Here is a 17,367-nt window from a genome sequence, read left to right on the forward strand (position 1 = left end):
ATCATGTAGTGAAGTGGCAGAGAGTATTAAAAGTAACAGTAGTGAGAAGGCAAAAGAGCCTGAAGATAAAAATAGGAGAAGGCTCTACCCAGACTTGACCGAATTAAAAACGCCTGAGAACACAAGCGACTCAGAGAGTTCTGAGGACCTTGATATATTGTTACAACAACTACATAAGATAAAAATGAAAAAGAAGAAAAAGGAGACACAGGGCACGCAGGCCTATTGTAAGAAGGGGAAGGGAGTTAACATTGGTCAACAAAACTCTGAGGAGGAGGAGGTAGAATATCTAGAAGAAGATATGGTGCCGATTGCCCCACCTCCGTATGTGGGGGGGAGCCAAGGTTCCGGGAGATCTTTTCATGCACAAGTTTGGAGGACAGTTAATACAGATATGGGACTTGCATACCCTGTATTTCAGGACAATAACAGGGGAAGATATCATGAGCCTTTAGACTTTAAGATAATTAAAACCTTGGCAGAATCTGTCCGCACTTATGGCATAGATGCCGCTTTCACTCTCACTCAGGTGGAGGGACTTACTAGATTTTGCATGACTCCCTCAGATTGGGCTAGTCTAGTCCGCGCTTGTGTTTCCCCAGGGAAATATTGGGAGTCCAAAGTTGGCTGTTTAATGTTTCTGGCAGTACCCAAGACTCGGAGCGAGGTAGGAGACTTAAAATTACTTCACACAATTCACAATTGTTTAATGCTACATTACCCTCCGCAGCAGTCTGTCTCCAATCTCCATTCCTGTTTCTTTTGGCTAATGTTACATTACAGGGGATGCTTAATTGCTCTAATATTACCTGTTATTTGTCTGAGTGTTGGAATGGATCCTGGCCTATGGCAGTGGTTATGAAAATTCCAACCTTTGTCCCGATCCCGGTTACTGCAGATCCAGAGTCATTTCCTATTGTTGAACTGATTAGAGCCTGTAGAGATTTTGGAATTACGGCAGCTATAGTGACAGCTGTGGCGGTATCTGCTGCTGCAGCAGTTACAGCTGGAGTAGCCATGGCCAGCCAAGTACAAACTGCTGCCACTATTAATCAGGTTATTCAACAAACATCCACCATACTTGAGTCCCAAAATTCAATTAATCAACATATTTTGTCAGGGATTTTAGCTGCCAACCAAAGAATAGATTTACTCCAAGCTCAGGTAGAAGAATTGGCTGACTTGGTGCTTTTGGGTTGTGTTGACCAACGTGCACATTTATGTATAACCTCTGTCAGATTTTATGATTCCAGAAATGCCTCCCACATCATCGGGGAATATCTATCCGGAACCTGGTCCATGGAAGCAGAAAACTTGATCCAGTCTCAACTAACTCAGATTGCCGTTTTAAACAGTACCCGTATCGATCCCGTGACTTTGGGTCAATTCACTGATTGGATATCTTCTGCTTTTTCCTTCTTCAAAGAGTGGGTGGGGGTAGGCATTTCTGGTGCAATGTGTTGCTTCGGTATGTTCCTCTGTTTGTGGCTTCTCTGTCGCCTTAAAACTCGCCATACACAAAAAAAGGCTATGATCATACAAGCTCTTGCAGCTTTAGAAAATGGCAACTCACCTCAAGTCTGGCTTGCGCATCTTAAGCAGTAAACCTTTGTCATGGTCGTTACACCCCAAGTTATTATAACATTGCACTGGGATCGACATGACTTTCCTTGTTATTCTCTTAGTGTTGGAAAGCCCTTGCACTCTGCCGGTCTTACTGCCATTGCACGCAGATGGGTTTCCACACTAGTGCTTTTCTATCGTCTTAAAGTCCGTGCCTTTCTTTCAGGGTGCTGTCAACTTGTTTGTCCTTATAAACAGCCACAGTTCAGCCTCAGCTATCCCCCTTCGTCCACCATCGTCACGATACAGGATGCGAGGCAAGGCACTGCACTTGAGTGATCCTTGACGAGGACCTCAAGGAGAGCATGTCCTATTGCATGCGGGTTAGACGCGTCCACGCCCCGCCCCACGAAAAAAGGCGTCGGCTGATATGGCCTCAGATCTGGGGAAGGGCCCTCCTTAGGACTGAGCCATACTATGCAGCCACTTCTGCACAGTGGGATAGGACCTCTACTCTCGCCTGTATTGTTTTAAGAAAACAGAAAAGGGGGAACTGTGGTGAGCCGCTTCTGCCATTTCTGCAGACTATGGTCGCCATTACAAGATGACGCTGGCTCCGCTGTGGTCTGTGACAAACAACTCCTTATCTCGGAGAGTTGGCACATGATTTTTCACCACCCTATGAGAAAGCTCCACGTGGCAGCTTCGCATTGGGGCTTGGGATGCTTTATTAAGGCTGGGAGGGGCATCCGCGAGAGAGAGAAGAAGAAATATCAAGGGCCTGAATAAACTGCTGAAAGAAGATTCCTGAGTTGCGTCTTCCTTGCGGGCAAGGGGTCATGACAGGTGAGGGCCTGTGGTGAAGGCCTGTGGACCTGTGGCTCCAGGAATGAGGCCTTTGCTCCTCTGCTCGGCGGAAGCCTGGCTCTAGCCCCCCACTCCATATTCCCCTCCAGCCACAGTCCTGACCCAACCTGGATGGTGCCCTGGACACCCACAGGCTGACACTCTGGGTCTTGGGCAGCACACAGTGCACTCTCACAGTGCAGGTCAGCCTGCTGTCAGTTGCGTGCCCTGGAGGGCAGGGCAGGGTGCAGCCTGTTTGGTATCCTGGCCCCTTCTGCCTCTGCTCCGGCTGTTAAGCCCCCAAACCCCAGGCCCAGGCCTTTCCTGCAGTGCCCGAGGTGGGGCCGAAGGACAGGTGGGGAGGTGCTTAGATCAGGTGCCCTGTGTATCTGAGTGCCACTGGCTGCTCCCCTATGGATTTGCTTGGCAGCTGGTTTCCTGGTCCCCAGCTGGGAAGGTGGCATGGTGGACCTGCAGTCCTTGTCCAGGGCATGAGTGACTCTGTTGCTTTCTGGTGGACGATCCCTGCTAAAGGCTGGGAGGTATCCGTCCGACAGTGCTCAGGTTCTGGTGGTGTCCGTCGTACAGTTCACAGGTTCTGGGTGGTGTCCAACCTACAGTGCTCAGGTTCTGGTGGTGTCCTCCCTACAGTGCTCAGATTCTGGTGGTATCCTTCCTACAGTGCTCAGGTTCTGGTGGTGTCCTTCCTACAGTGCTCAGGTTCGGGTGGCGTCCTCCCTACAGTCCTCAGGTTCTGGTGGTGTCCTCCCTACAGTGCTCAGGTTCTGGTGGTATCCTTCCTACAGTGCTCAGGTTCTGGTGGTGTCCTTCCTACAGTGCTCAGGTTCTGGGTGGTGTCCTCCCTACAGTGCTCAGGTTCTGGTGGTGTCCTTCCAACAGTGCTCAGGTTCTGGTGGTGTCCTTCCTACAGTGCTCAGGTTCTGGGTGGTGTCTGACCTAAAGTGCTCAGGTTCAGGGTTGTGTCTGACCCAAAGTGCTCATGTTCTGGGTGGTGTCCTTCCTACAGTGCTCATGTTCTGGGTGGTGTCTGTCCTACAGTGCTCAGGATCGGGGTGGTGTCTGTCCTACAGTGCTGATGTTCTGGGTGGTGTCCTTCCTACAGTGCTCAGGTTCTGGGTGGTGTCTATCCTACAGTGCTCATGTTCTGGGTGGTGTCCTTCCTACAGTGCTCAGGTTCATGATGGTGTTTTTACAACAGTGCTCAGGTTCTGGGTGGTGTCCTTCCTACAATGCTCAGGTTCTGGGTGGTGTCCGTCCTACAGTGCTCAGGTTCTGGTGGTGTCCTTCCTACAGTGCTCAGGTTCTGGGTGGTGTCCTTCCTACAGTGCTCATGTTCTGGGTGGTGTCCTTCCAACAGTGCTCAGGTTCTGGTGGTGTCCTTCCTACAGTGCTCAAGTTCATGATGGTGTTCTTCCTATAGTGCTCAGGTTCTGGGTGGTGTCCATCCTAGAGTGCTCAGGTTCTGGGTGGTGTCTGTCCTAGAGTGCTCAGATTCATGCTGGTGTTCTTCCTACAGTGCTCAGATTCTGGTTGGTGTCCTTCCTACAGTCCTCAGGTTCTGGTTGGTGTCCTTCCTACAGTGCTCAGGTTCTGGGTGGTGTCTGTCCTACAGTGCTCAGGTTCTGGGTGGTGTCTGTCCTACAGTGCTCAGCTTCTGGGTGGTGTCTGTCCTAGAGTGCTCAGGTTCTGGTGGTGACCTTCCAACAGTGCTCAGGTTCTTGGTGGTGTCCTCCCTACAGTGCTCAGGTACTGGGTGGTGTCCGACCTACAGTGCTCAGGTTCTGGGTGGTGTCCTCCCTACAGTGCTCAGCTTCTGGGTGGTATCTGTCCTAGAGTGCTCAGGTTCTGGGTGGTGTTCTTCCTACAGTGCACAGGTTCTGGGTGGTGTCCTCACTACAGTGCTCAGTTCTGGGTGGTGTTCTTCCTACAGTGCTCAGGATATGGGTGGTGTCCTCCCTACAGTGCTCAGGTTGTGGGTGGTGTCTGCCCTACAGTGCTCAGGTTCTGGGTGGTGTCGTCGCTACAGTGCTCAGGTTGTGGGTGGTGTCTGCCCTACAGTGCTCAGGTTCTGATGGTGTGGTCCCTACAGTGCTCAGGTTCTGGGTGGTGTCCTTCATACAGTGCTCAGGTTCTGGGTGGTGTCCTTCTTACAGTCCTCAGGTTTTGGGTGGTGTCCTTACCTGTGTGCTCAGGTTCCGGGTGGTGTCTGTACTAAAGTGCTCAGGTTCTGGGTGGTGTCCATCCTACAGTGCTCAGGTTCTGGGTGGTGTCGTCGCTACAGTGCTCAGGTTGTGGGTGGTTCCTCCCTATAGTGCTCAGGTTCTGGGTGGTGTCCGTCCTACAGTGCTTAGGTTCTGGGTGGTGTCCTTCCTACAGTGCTCAGGTTCTCAGTGGTGTACTTCCTACAGTGTTCAGGTCCTCGTGGTGTCCTTCCTACAGTGCTCAGGTTCTCGGTGGTGTCCTTCCTACAGTGTAAATGTTCTGGGTGGTGTCCTCTCTACAGTTGTCAGGTTCTGGGTGGTGTCTGTCCTACAGTGCTCAGGTTCTGAATGGTGTCTGTCCTACAGTGCTCAGGTTCTGGTTGGTGTCCTTCCTACAGTGCTCAGGTTCTGGGTGGTGTCTGTCCTACAGTGCTCAGGTTCTGAATGGTGTCTGTCCTACAGTGCTCAGGTTCTGGTTGGTGTCCTTCCTACAGTGCTCAGGTATTGGTGATGTCTTTCCTACAAAGCTCAGGATTTGGTGGTGTCCTTCTTACAGTGCTCAGGTTCTAGGTGGTGTCCTCCCTACAGTGCTCAGGTTCTGGATGGTGTCCTCTCTACATTGCTCAGGTTCTGAGTGGTGTTCTTCCAACAGTTCCAAGGCTCTGGGTGGTGTTCTTACTACAGTGCAAAGGTTCTGGGTGGTGTTCATTCTACAGTGCTCACGTTCTGGATGGTGTCTGTCCTACAGTGCTCAGGTTCTTGGTGGTGTCCTCCCTAGAGTACTCAGGTTCTGGGTGGTGGCCTTCCTACAGAGCTCAGGTTCTGTTGGTGTCCTTCCTACATTGCTCAGGTTCTGGTGGTGTCCTTCCTACAGTGCACAGTTTTTGGGTGGTGTCCTTCCTACAGTTCTCAGGTTCTCGGTGGTGTCCTTCCTAGAGTGCAAATGTTCTGGGTGGTGTCCTTTCTACAGTGCTCAGGTTCTGGGTGGTGTGTGTCCTACAGTGCTCAGGTTCTAAATGGTGTCTGTTCTACAGTGCTCAGGTTCTGTGTGGTGTCCTTCATACAGTGCTCAGGTTCTGGTGGTGTCCATCCTACAGTGCTCAGGTTCTGAGTGGTGTCCTTCCTTTAGTGCTTAGGTTCTGGGTGGTGTCCTTCCTACAGTGCTCAGGTTCTGGGTGGTGTCCTTCCTTTAGTGCTCAGGTTCTGGGTGGTGTACTTCCTACAGTGTTCATCTTCTGGGTGGTGTCCTCCCTATAGTGCACAGGATCTGGGTGGTGTCCTCCCTACAATGCTCAGGTTCTGGGTGGTGTTCTTCCAACAGTGCCAACGTTCTGAGTGGTGTTCTTCCTACAGTGCAAAGGTTCTGGGTGGTGTTGTTTTTACAGTGCTCACGTTCTGGGTGGTGTCTGTCCTACAGTGCTCTGGTTCTTGGTGGTATCCTCCCTACAGTGCTCAGGTTCTGGGTGGTGTCATTCCTACAGTGTTCAGGTTCTGGTGGTGTCCTTCCTACAGTGCTCAGGTTCTGGGTGGTGTCTGTCCTATAGTGCTCAGGTTCTGGGTGGTGTCCTTCCTACAGTGCTCAGGTTTTGAGTGGTATCCTTCCTACAGTGCTCAGGTTCTGATGGTGTCATCCCTACAGTGCTCAGGTTCTGGGTGGTGTCTTTCCTATAGTGCTCATGTTCTGGTGGTGTCCTCCCTACAGTGTTCAGGTTCTGGGTCTTACCCTTCCTACACTGCTCAGGTTCTGTGTGGTATCCTTCTCACAGTGCTGAAGTTCTGGGTGGTGTCTTTCCTACAGTGCTCAGGTTCTGGGCGGTGATTTTCCTACAGTCCTCATGTTCTGGGTGGTGACCGTCCTACCTGCTCAGGTTCAGAGTAGTTTCCTTCCTACCGTGCTCAGGTTCTGGGTGGTGTCCATCCTACAGTATTCATGTTCGGGGTGGTGTCTGTCCTTCAGTGCTCAGGTTCTGTGTGGTGTCCTCCCTACATTGCTCAGGTTCTTGGTGGTGTCCTTCCTACAGTGCTCAAGTTCTGGGTGGTGTCCTCGCTACAGTGCTCACCTTCTGGGTGGTGTCTGTCCTACAGTGCTCAGGTTCTGGGTGGTGTCCTTCCTAGAGTGCTCAGGTTTTGGGTGGTGTCTGTCCTCCAGTGCTCAGGTTCTGGGTGGTGTTCTAAATACAGTGCACAGGTTTAGGGTCGTGTCCTCCCTACAGTGCTCAGGTTCTGGGTGGTGTTCTTCCTAGAGTGCTCAGGTTCTGGGTGGTGTCTGTCCTACAGTGCTCAGGTTCTGGGTGGTGTCTCTCCTACAGAGCTCAGGTTCTGGGTTGTGTTTCTCCTACAGTGCTCAGGTTCTGGGTGGAGTTTCTTCTACAGTCCTCAGGTTCTGGGTGGTGTCCTCCCTACAGTACTCAGTTTCTGGGTGGTGTCCTTCCTATAGTGCTGAGGTACTGCTGGTGTAGTCCCTACAGTTCTCAGGTACTGGTGGTGTCCTTCTTACAGTGCTCAGGTTCTGGGTGGTGTCTTTACCTTAGTGCTCAGGTTCTGGGTGGTGTTCTTCCTACAGTGCTCAGGTTCTGGGTGGTGTCTGTCCTACAGTGCTCAGGTTCTGGGTGGTGTCTCTCCAACAGTGCTCAGGTTCTGGGTCGTGTTTCTCCTACAGTGCTCAGGTTCTGGGTGGAGTTTCTTCTACAGTCCTCAGGTTCATGGTGGTGTCCTTCCTACAATGCTCAGGTTCTTGGTGGTGTCTCTCCTACAGTGCTCAGGTTCTTGGTGGTATCCTCCCTACAGTACTCAGTTTCTGGGTGGTGTCCTTCCTATAGTGCTGAGGTACTGCTGGTGTCGTCACTACAGTTCTCAGGTACTGGTGGTGACCTTCTTACAGTGCTCAGGTTCTGGGTGGTGTCCTTACCTCAGTGCTCAGGTTCTGGGTGGTGTCCGTGCTACAGTGCTCAGGTTCTGGGTGGTGTTGTCCCTACAGTGCTCACGTTCTGGGTGGTTCTTCCCTACAGTGCTCAGGTTCTAGGTGGTGTTTGTCCTACAGTGCTCAGATTCTGGACGGTGTCCTTCCTACAGTGCTCAGGTTCTGGGTGGTGTCCTTCCTACAGTGCTCAGGTTCTGGGTGGTGTCTCTCCTACAGTGCTCAGGTTCTGGATGGTGTCTCTCCTACAGTGCTCAGGTTCTGGATGGTGTCTATCCTACAGTGCTCAGGATCTGGATGGTGTTTCTCCTACAGTGCTCAATTTCTGGGTGGTGTCTCTCCTACAGTACTCAGGTTCTGGGTGGTGTCTCTCCTACAGTGCTCAGGTTCTCGGTTGTGTCTGTCCTACAGTGCTCAGGTTCTTGGTGGTGTCTGTCCTACAGTGCTCAGGTTCTAGGTGTTGCCCTCCTTACAGTGCTCATGTTCTGGGTGCTGTTCTTCCTACAGTGCCCAAGTTCTTGTTAGTGTTCTCCCTACAGTGCTCAGGTTCTGGGTGGTGTCCTTCCTATAGGGCTCCGGTTCTGGGTTGTGTTCTTCCTACAGTGCACAGGTTCTGGGTGGTGTCCTTCCTACAGTGTTCAGGTTCTGGTGGTGTTTCCTACAAAGCTCAGGTTCTGGTGTTGTCCTCCGTACATGATCAGGTTTTCAGTGGTATCCTTCCTATTGTGCTCAGGTTCTTTGTGCTGTCCTTCCTAAAGTCTTAAGTTCCTGGTGGTGTCCTTCCTACAGTGCTCAGGTTCAGGGTGGTGTTCTTCCTACAGTGCACATGTTCTGGGTGGTGTCCTACCTACAGTGCTCAGGTTCTGGGTGGTGTCCGTCCTACAGTGCTCAGGTTCTGGGTGGTGTCTTCCCTACAGTGCTCAGGTTCTGGGTGGTGTCCTACCTACAGTGCTCAGGTTCTGGGTGGTGTCCGTCCTACAGTGCTCAGGTTCTGAGTGGTGTCATTCCTACAGTGCTCAGGTTCTGGGTGGTTTCTCCTTACAGTGCTCAGGTTCTGTGTCATGTCCTTACCTCAGTGGTCAGGTTCTGAGTGGTGTGTGTCCTACAGTGCTCACGGTCTCGGTGGTGTCCTTCCTACAACGTTCAGGTTCTGGTGGTTTCCTTCCTACAGTGCTCAGGTTCTGTGTGTTGTTCTTTCTACAGTGCTCAGGTTCTGGGTGGTGTTCGCCCTACAGTACACAAGATCTGGATGGTATCCTCCCTACAGTGCTCAGGTTCACGGTGGTGTCCTTCCTACAGTGCTCAGCTTATGGGTGGTGTCTTCCTACAGAGATCAGGTTCTGATGGTGTCCTTCCTACATTGCTCAGCTTCTGGGTGGTGTCCTTTCTACAGTGCTCAGGTTCTGTGTCATGTTCTTCCTGCAGTGCGAGGTTTTGGTGGTGTCCTTCCTACAGTGTTCAGGTTTTGGTGGTGTTTTCCGACAGTGGTCAGGTTCTGGGTAGTGTCCTTCCTATAGTGCTCATGTTATGGGTGGTGTCAGTCCTACAATGCTCAGGTTCTGGGTAGTGTCCTTCCTACAGTGCTCAGGTTCTGGGTGGTGTCCTCCCTACAGTGCACAGGGTCTGGGTGGAGTGTTAGAGTCTGTAAACAAGTCAAAATAACACCTGGCATTTAGCCAGGGGAATGTTAGAGTTCGTAAACAAGTCTGGATGGTGCCTGGCAAAATGCCAGAGGGAGTGGTTTGAGAAGTAACAAAAGCGAGCCATTAAGTGTGGAGATTCCTTATTGGTTGACTGATGTATCTAGTTTATGCTAATTAGATAAGCTGTGTGGAATGTATAAATACTGCTCCTGTCCTGCAGTAAACGGCTCCTACTCCTGCTGTATCAACGTTCACAAGTTATTCGTCACCCCCCGGTTATTCTGCCCAGCCAGCCCAACTCCGGCAGATGGTGGCCCGTACGGGGAGCCCCGGGACACTCGGGGGTAAGTGACGAAAAAAAGCTGCCTGTCCATAGATAGGACGGGAGCAAATCTGCTCGTCCCTAGGCAGATAAGGCGAGAGGAAAAATGGCCATTTCAAGAAAATGGAGAAGATTGATACAGTATGTTTGTGTCTTGTTTTGTCTCAGTGTATTGTATTGTCTTTGTGATGAAAATATGGAAGGGGTGAGAAGTAAATTACTAAGGGAAGAAGGCACCCCAGTGGAACCAAGAATAGTTAGGGCATGTGTCGATAAGAGCCCAGGAACTCTAGTCAGAAAGAAAAAGAAAGTTCAGAAGAAGAAAGATTATCAGAGGAGGAAGGATTATCAGGAAAAAAGTTGCAGCGAAAGGCTATTACTAAATACTTTTCGTTACCGGAGGGTGGGTGAAGCAGAGAGGCGGCTGCCGAGTGTGCAAGCCAGTCACAGCACAGCAAGGATTTTCCAGGAGGCTGCGGCAACTGGCCCTTCCTTGCCTCCTGGCCGGGGAGCTGGCTCTTCCACTGCTGCGAGCCCAAATCTAGACCTGACCTGGAGGCACAGTCTCGCAGGCTCTTGCTCCCTGTGCCCAGTAGCAGTTTGAGTCCGGGACACTCCCCAGGGCCTTCTGGGGTTGCCCAGGCACTACAGCCAGCAGAAGATGCTACTGGTGTCCCTGATGTTTGGTCATTTTCAATGCCAATAACTAAGCTACAATGGTTCTCCCACACCTGGAAGCTGATGAGTAATGATCACTATTAATGCTTATTTCAAATGTATAAAACCTTGAGATAATATACTAAATTGTTCAGAAGGTTGCTTTCTTAGTTGAATGCTACAGGATTTTCTTTAGCCATCCGGAGTTCCTGCCTTCGTCCCAGTGCCGGTAAAGACCAAGGTGGAAGAATTTTCAGTGTTGCTGAAAACCGGACGAGATTTCAGCTGAGAACCGGACGAGACTTCGGATCAAGCTAGCTGCCTGCAGAACTTACCTGGACTGTGATTTAAGCTAGCTGCCTGCAGAACTTACCTGTGATTTACCTGGACTGTGAGTTAATCTATTGAGACACTACTTTACCTGGACTGAGACAACAAACTGTAATCTATAACAAATTATAACTCGGTATCTTTGCTAACAGTGTCATTGCTGGTATAATTTTTCCAAGGGCTTCTTGCATGGAGCCATCAATTGGCTTGGTATTGTGGCATTTTGTATCCTCCCTTTCTGTTTGTAGCAGGTTATTTATGGTGTTTCTGTAAAAACCACTATGGTCCTTATTTAAATTAAACAAAAGGGGGAAATGTTAGAGTCTGTAAACAAGTCAAAATAACACCTGGCATTTAGCCAGGGGAATGTTAGAGTTCGTAAACAAGTCTGGATGGTGCCTGGCAAAATGCCAGAGGGAGTGGTTTGAGAAGTAACAAAAGCGAGCCATTAAGTGTGGAGATTCCTTATTGGTTGACTGATGTATCTAGTTTATGCTAATTAGATAAGCTGTGTGGAATGTATAAATACTGCTCCTGTCCTGCAGTAAACGGCTCCTACTCCTGCTGTATCAACGTTCACAAGTTATTCGTCACCCCCCGGTTATTCTGCCCAGCCAGCCCAACTCCGGCAGTGGAGTCCTTCCTACAGTGCTCAGGTTTCGGTTGGTGTCCTTCCTACAATGCTCAGGTTCTGTGTCGTGTCCTTTCTGCAGTGCTTACGTTCTGGTGGTGTCCTTCCTACAGTGCTCAGGTTTTGGTGGTGTTTTTTACAGTGCTCAGGTTCTAAGACTTGTTTTTCCTACACTGCTCAGGTTCTGGGTGGTGTCTTTCGTATAGTGCTCAGGTTCTGGGTGGTGTCTGTCGTATAGTGCTCAGGTTCTGGGTGATGTCCTTCCTACAGTTCTCAGGTGTTTGTGGTGTCCTCCCTACAGTGCACAGGTTCTGTGTGGTGTCCTTCCTACAGTGCTCAGGTACTGGGTGGTGTCCTTCCTACAGTGCACAGGTTCTGGGTGGTGTCCTTCCTATAGTGCTCAGGTTCTGGGTGGTGTCTTTCCTACAGTGCTCAGGTTTGGTGGTGTCTTTCCTACAGTGCTCAGGTTCTGTGTGGTGTCCTTCCTACAGTGCTCAGGTTCTGGGTGGTGTCCTTCCTACAGTGCTCAGGTTCTGAGTGGTGTCCTTCCTACAGTGCTCAGGTTCTGAGTAGTGTCCTTCCTACAGTGCTCAGGTTCTGGGTGGTGTCCTTCCTACAGTGCTCAGGTTCTGGGTGGTGTCCTTCCTACAGTGCACACGTTTTGGTTGTTGCCTTCTTACAGTCCTCATGTTCTGTTGGTGTCCTTCCTATAGTGCTCAGGTACTAGGCGGTGTCCTTCCTACAGTGCACAGGTTCTGGGTGGTGTCCTTCCTATAGTGCTCAGGTTCTGGGTGGTGTCTTTCCTACAGTGCTCAGGTTCGGTCGTGTCTTTCCTACAGTGCTCAGGTTCTGTGTGGTGTCCTTCCTACAGTGCTCAGGTTCTGAGTGGTGTCCTTCCTACAGTGCTCAGGTTCTGAGTAGTGTCCTTCCTACAGTGCTCAGGTTCTGTGTGGTGTCCTTCCTACAGTGCTCAGGTTCTGAGTAGTGTCCTTCCTACAGTGCTCAGGTTCTGGGTGGTGTCCTTCCTACAGTACTGAGGCTCTGGGTGGTGTCCTTCCTACAGTGCTCAGGTTCTGGGTGGTGTGCTTCCTACAGTGCTCAGGTTCTGTGTGGTGTCTTCCCTACAGTGCTCAGGTTATCTTGTGGCTTGTGGGGTCCCTGTAAAATCAGTGTTCCTCACAGGCCCTGCCCAGGTTTTGAGCTGGACGTCAGGCTCCAGAGGGGTCAGACACTGTGGCCCTACTCCAGTCAAGGCTGCCGTCTTGTCCTGCCCGATTCACCCTTTGGGTCTGTGGCACCTGAGCTGCGGTGATGGCCCTGCCTTTCAATGAGCAGAGATTGCTGCCCCATTTGTCCAGGATGCCTGTGTCCCCTCAGATACTCATGCTACCTTTTACCCCGGGTATCCCCACTGACGTCGTCATCTCTGTGAAGTGCTAGCTGATGTCCCAACTTGTCAAGACAGAAGTCCACCCTCGCTGGGTGGGAACCCTTAGTCTCGCCTCACATTTACGCTGTCAGTGGCTCAGGATTTGCCCAGGAAATGCTGGCCTTGGACAGGGTGGGGAGCTCTCTTGCACAGCCCTTTGCTGGGTGCTCTCCCTGAGAGAGTGACCTTCATTCCACAGAGCTGGACAGCCGCCTCCTGGGGGGTCAGAACACCGTCCTCAGAGACGGCTGAACTGGAGCCCTGGGGTTGTCCTGCTGCCCATGAGCCCTCCCACCTTAGAGGAGCGGGTTCCTTCATTGCTCCTGTCCATGTACCTGCCTGCCCTGGACTTCATACTTGGTCGCTCTCTGCCCATGCCCAGCAGGGTGGAGATGGGGCTTCTTCCTTTGTCATGTCTCACCAACACCAACAGCTCCCCTGGCTTCCTCCGCACACTCTGCTGGGGACCTGTGCCCCCCCAAGGGGGCAGCTGGCTCTGGTCTTCCCTGCTGAGCAGGGTGTACAGCCCCACACACAAGCTGAAGCAGGGGGTGGGGTGCTGCTGCAGCCAGGACGGGAGAAAGACCCGCCACCCAGGCCAGCACTCCAAGGCCCTGGAGCCACACGGCAGCTGTGTCACAGAGCTGGGCCTTCTGGGAAACTGAGGCAGCATGAAGTCCCCCCATCCCTGATTGTTGAGACCAAGTCAAAAAGATTTCAGCCACGTCGCTCAGAGTAGTAGGAATGAGTTTACTGAAGGGAAGGAAAGGGAAAGGGGACACTTCTCAAAAGAGAAGCACAACTTTCGACTGTCAGCAGGCTGATATCAATTTCACGTCCCCACTGCCATGGCCACTGGAGGTCACTGTGTCCCATGCTGGCCGGTTCCAACTGGATTCTTAACCATACATTTTAACAGACTTTATGGTTAGGGGGAGCTACCTCATTTCCCAGAGTTCTTGGACCTGGTCTGTGAAGAGGGTCACAGAAGTGTCTCCATCAGGGCAACTTGGGTTCCTCTTACCTACATAATGGTGGCCCTGCACTTCTCCTGAGTTAACAGGTAGTTCACTAAGGAATGTGACATATACTGTCTACCCAGGCCAGGCAGGGCTGCAGGTAAAAGGCTTCTTGGAAGGAAGTATATGGGGTGAGCACCATGGGCCCCTTGTGTAGAGTTATTCCCTTAACCTCATGTTCCCTAGATTCACATGTCTGTGCCCCACCACTGGAGCTGTGCAGGGCTGGAGAGGGAATGCACTTGATGGCTTTTCTCCTTAGACTTCCTGGTGAAGGGGGGCACCCTCCCCTTGTTCACATGCTCCACGTGAATACTCCCCTTGTTCCCATGTTCCACGTGCACCCTCTCCTTGTTCCCATACTCCACGTGCATTGATCCCTTGGTCCTGTGCTCCACATGCACCTAGCCTTGTTCCCATCCTCCATGTGCATCCTCCACTTGTTCCCGTGCTCCACGTGCATCCTCCCCTTGTTCCCATGTTCCACATACATCCTCGCCTTGTTCCAGTGCTCCACGTGCATCCTCCCCTTGTTCCCGTGCTCCACGTGCATCCTCCACTTGTTCCCGTGCTCCACGTGCATCCTCCCCTTGTTCCAATGTTCCACATACATCCTCGCCTTGTTCCAGTGCTCCACGTGCATCCTCCCCTTGTTCCCGTGCTCCACGTGCATCCTCCCTTTGTTCCTGTGCTCCACGGGCATCCAACCCTTGTTCCCGTGCTCCACGTGCATCCTCCCCTTTTTCCCGTGCTCCACGTGCATCCTCCACTTGTTCCCGTGCTCCACGTGCATCCTCCCCTTGTTCCAATGTTCCACATACATCCTCGCCTTGTTCCAGTGCTCCACGTGCATCCTCCCCTTGTTCCCGTGCTCCACGTGCATCCTCCCCTCTTTCCCGTGCTCCACGTGCATCCTCCCCTTGTTCCCATGCTCCACGTGCATCCTCCCCTTGTTCCTGTGCTCCTCGTGCATCCTCCCCTTGTTCCCGTGCTCCACGTGCATCCTCCCCTTGTTCCTGTGCTCCTCGTGCATCCTCCCCTTGTTCCTGTGCTCCACATGCATCCTCCCCTTGTTCCCCTGCTCCACGTGCATCCTCCCCTCATTCCCGTGCTCCACGTGCAACCTCCCCTTGTTCCCGTTCTCCACGTGCATCCTCCCCTCGTTCCCGTGCTCCACGTGCATCCTCCCCTTGTTCCCGTTCTCCACGTGCATACTCCCCTTTTTCCCGTGCTCCAATGCATCCTCCCCTCGTTCCCGTGCTCCATGTGCACCCTCCCCTCGTTCCCGTGCTCCACGTGCATCTTCCCCTTGTTCTCGTGCTCCACGTGCATCCTCCCCTCGTTCCCGTGCTCCACGTGCATCCTCCCCTTGTTCCTGTGATCCAATGCATCCTCCCCTCGTTCCCGTTCTCCACGTGCATCCTCCCCTTGTTCCCGTTCTCCACGTGCATCCTCCCCTCTTTCCCGTGCTCCACGTGTATCCTTCCCTTGTTCCCATGCTCCACATGCATCCTTCCGTTTTTCCCATGCTCCACGTGTACCCTCTCCTTGTTCCCATGTTCCACATGCATCTTCCCCTTGTTCCCGTGCTCCAATGCATCCTCCCCTCATTCCCGTGCTCCACGTGCACCCTCCCCTCGTTCCCGTGCTCCACGTGCATCTTCCCCTTGTTCTCGTGCTCCACGTGCATCCTCCCCTTGTTCCCGTGCTCCACGTGCATCCTCCCCTTGTTCCCGTGCTCCACGTGCACCCTTCCCTTATTTCCGTGCTCCACGTGCATCCTCCCCTTGTTCCTGTGCTCCACGTGAACCCTCCCCTTGTTCCCGTGCTCCACGTGCATCCTCCCCTTGTTCCCATTCTCCACGTGCATCCTCCCCTTGTTCCCGTGCTCCATGTGCATCCTCGCCTCGTTCCCGTGCTCCATGTGCACCCTCTCCTTGTTCCCGTGCTCCACATGCATCCTCCCCTTTTTCCTGTGCTCCACGTGCATCCTCCCCTTGTTCCCATGCTCCACGTGTATCCTCCCCTTGTCCTGTGCTCCACGCGCATCCTCCCCTTGTTACCGTGCTCCACGTTTATCCTCCCCTTGTTCTCGTGCTCCACGTGCATCCTCCCCTTGTTCCCGTGCTCCACGTGCATCCTCCCCTTTCCCCCATTGTCCCCTTGCACCCTCCCTTTGTTTTCGTCCTCCACATTCATCCTCCTCCTGTTCTGGAGCTCCCCCCTGCACCTTCCTCCTGTTCTCCTGCTTCTATGTGCATATTCTTTCTGTTCCCGTGCTCTCGCCTGCATCCCCCCTTGTCATTTCTGTGCTTCTATGTGCTGCACAAGTTTCATTGGCTGCAAGGGACGCCTTTGAATTTCATTGCTTCTATAAACCCCTCCTGGAAAAGGCCGTTAAACACCTAACGGCCACTAGATGTCCTCCTTCTCCTTCTCATATTCCTCAGTCCACAGAGCAGAGGGATGCCCCACATCATAGGTTTTTTTTGGTGGGCCATGAAATTTGGAATATCAGAGTCAGGACAAGGTCTTACCTCCGTGCCTTCTGGACCAATTCCTCCCTCAGTGCCACAACACAGGAAGGGGAACGGGGAACGGGGAACGATCTTGTTCATACACGTCTACCTTAAAACCTCTCCCCGAGGATTTCAGAGCTCCTCCTAATTCAGCTGTCTAAACTGACTCTAACGTGAGTCGATAGTCAACCCTGCTGTGATCAAGACGGTGAGTCTCATTTGTGTGAAGTTTTTACAGAGAAGATGCACCAAATGGATCTAACATCAGTGGGATCCCTCCTAAAGATGTTTGTTAAGCAGACAGCTGATTAAAACATCTGCTGAATCTAATATCGGGTCCCTTAACCTAGGTTCCATGAGGTGAGGCTTCCAAGCATCGCAGGTGGTTCCACAGGTTGGTAAGGGACCCTCTTCTTGGCAGCCTGTGCACCAGCTTTGGAGCTCCCATCCTACGCGTCAAGATTTTGTACCTTTACGGATGCAAGACATGCACTGTGTGACAACACACGTGATAGACCCTCGGGGACTCGCTTCTGGGTGAGATGTGAGAAGAGTGGCCATCACCCAGTGGTGATGAGCATGGCCATTGCCCAGTGGTGATGAACATGGCCATCTCCCCAGCCTGGCCTCTCTGGATCTGCTGTGGCCTGCTGTGGCTCTACGAGGTGACCCCATGCTGTCCCCTGGCACTGCCGCACTTACACGCAGTCCTGGGGATACTGCGTGCGGCCCCAGCTCCTTGGCAGCTTCTCCAGCATTTGCTGCTGGGCACCTTTGTGGTGATGGCAATTCTAATAGGGAGGGCAGAGGGTCCCTGGCTGGGAGAGGCTGAGGTCCCTGCAGCCCTGTGGTGAATCCCAGGCAGCCAGGTGTGCCCCTGGATTCTGTGCCCTGGCATTTTGTTGAGAATTTTTGAATCTATATTATTCATTTTTTTTTAATCAGGGTAATGATGGCCTTGTAGGATGGAATTCTGAGATTTCCCTGCCTTTCAACCTGTGCTGGTCTGTTTTCTGCAGGTATAAGAGAACACGTGCGTCTGGGTATCTCCTGATGAAGAGAGCTCAGTAAGTCAAGGTTCTGGAGGGTGCATGTCTGATGGGTGGCCCATTTGTTCAGGCTCCGAGAGGGCCGACTGGTGGAAGGAATCATCTCAGGTGCACACCTGAAGAGGGGGGAGCCGGGCGGGGCAGGAAGCCAGCCACGGGGCGGGCTGGCCAGTGGGCCAGCGGCCATGCCCTGGTAAGGGCCCCGCTCTTTCAGGAGCTG

General features: G+C 52.4%; 1 long non-coding RNA gene and 1 gene segment (V, D, J or C); one reads left to right on the forward strand and one right to left on the reverse strand.

Moving 5' to 3' along the window:
- LOC124098269 (Ig mu chain C region membrane-bound form-like) overlaps positions 1–17,367 on the reverse strand; it is a 167,622-nt gene that overhangs the window by 116,722 nt on the left and 33,533 nt on the right.
- The window catches only part of LOC124098278 (uncharacterized), a 29,687-nt gene that overhangs the window by 5,724 nt on the left and 6,596 nt on the right, over positions 1–17,367 (forward strand). Inside the window, exons 1-2 of one of the 2 annotated variants that reach the window (XR_006853532.2) lie at positions 15,401–16,635; positions 17,118–17,165. This is a non-coding gene — a long non-coding RNA (uncharacterized LOC124098278). Of the gene's footprint in view, positions 1–15,400; positions 16,636–17,117; positions 17,166–17,367 lie in introns of those variants that run through there. The other variant, XR_009227606.1, reaches the window with a different exon arrangement.

The sequence above is a fragment of the Marmota monax genome, unplaced genomic scaffold (assembly GCF_021218885.2).
Source record: "Marmota monax isolate L192 unplaced genomic scaffold, Marmota_monax_Labrador192_F-V1.1 WCK01_AAM20220418_F8-fsc00190, whole genome shotgun sequence".
Lineage (NCBI taxonomy): Eukaryota > Metazoa > Chordata > Mammalia > Rodentia > Sciuridae > Marmota > Marmota monax.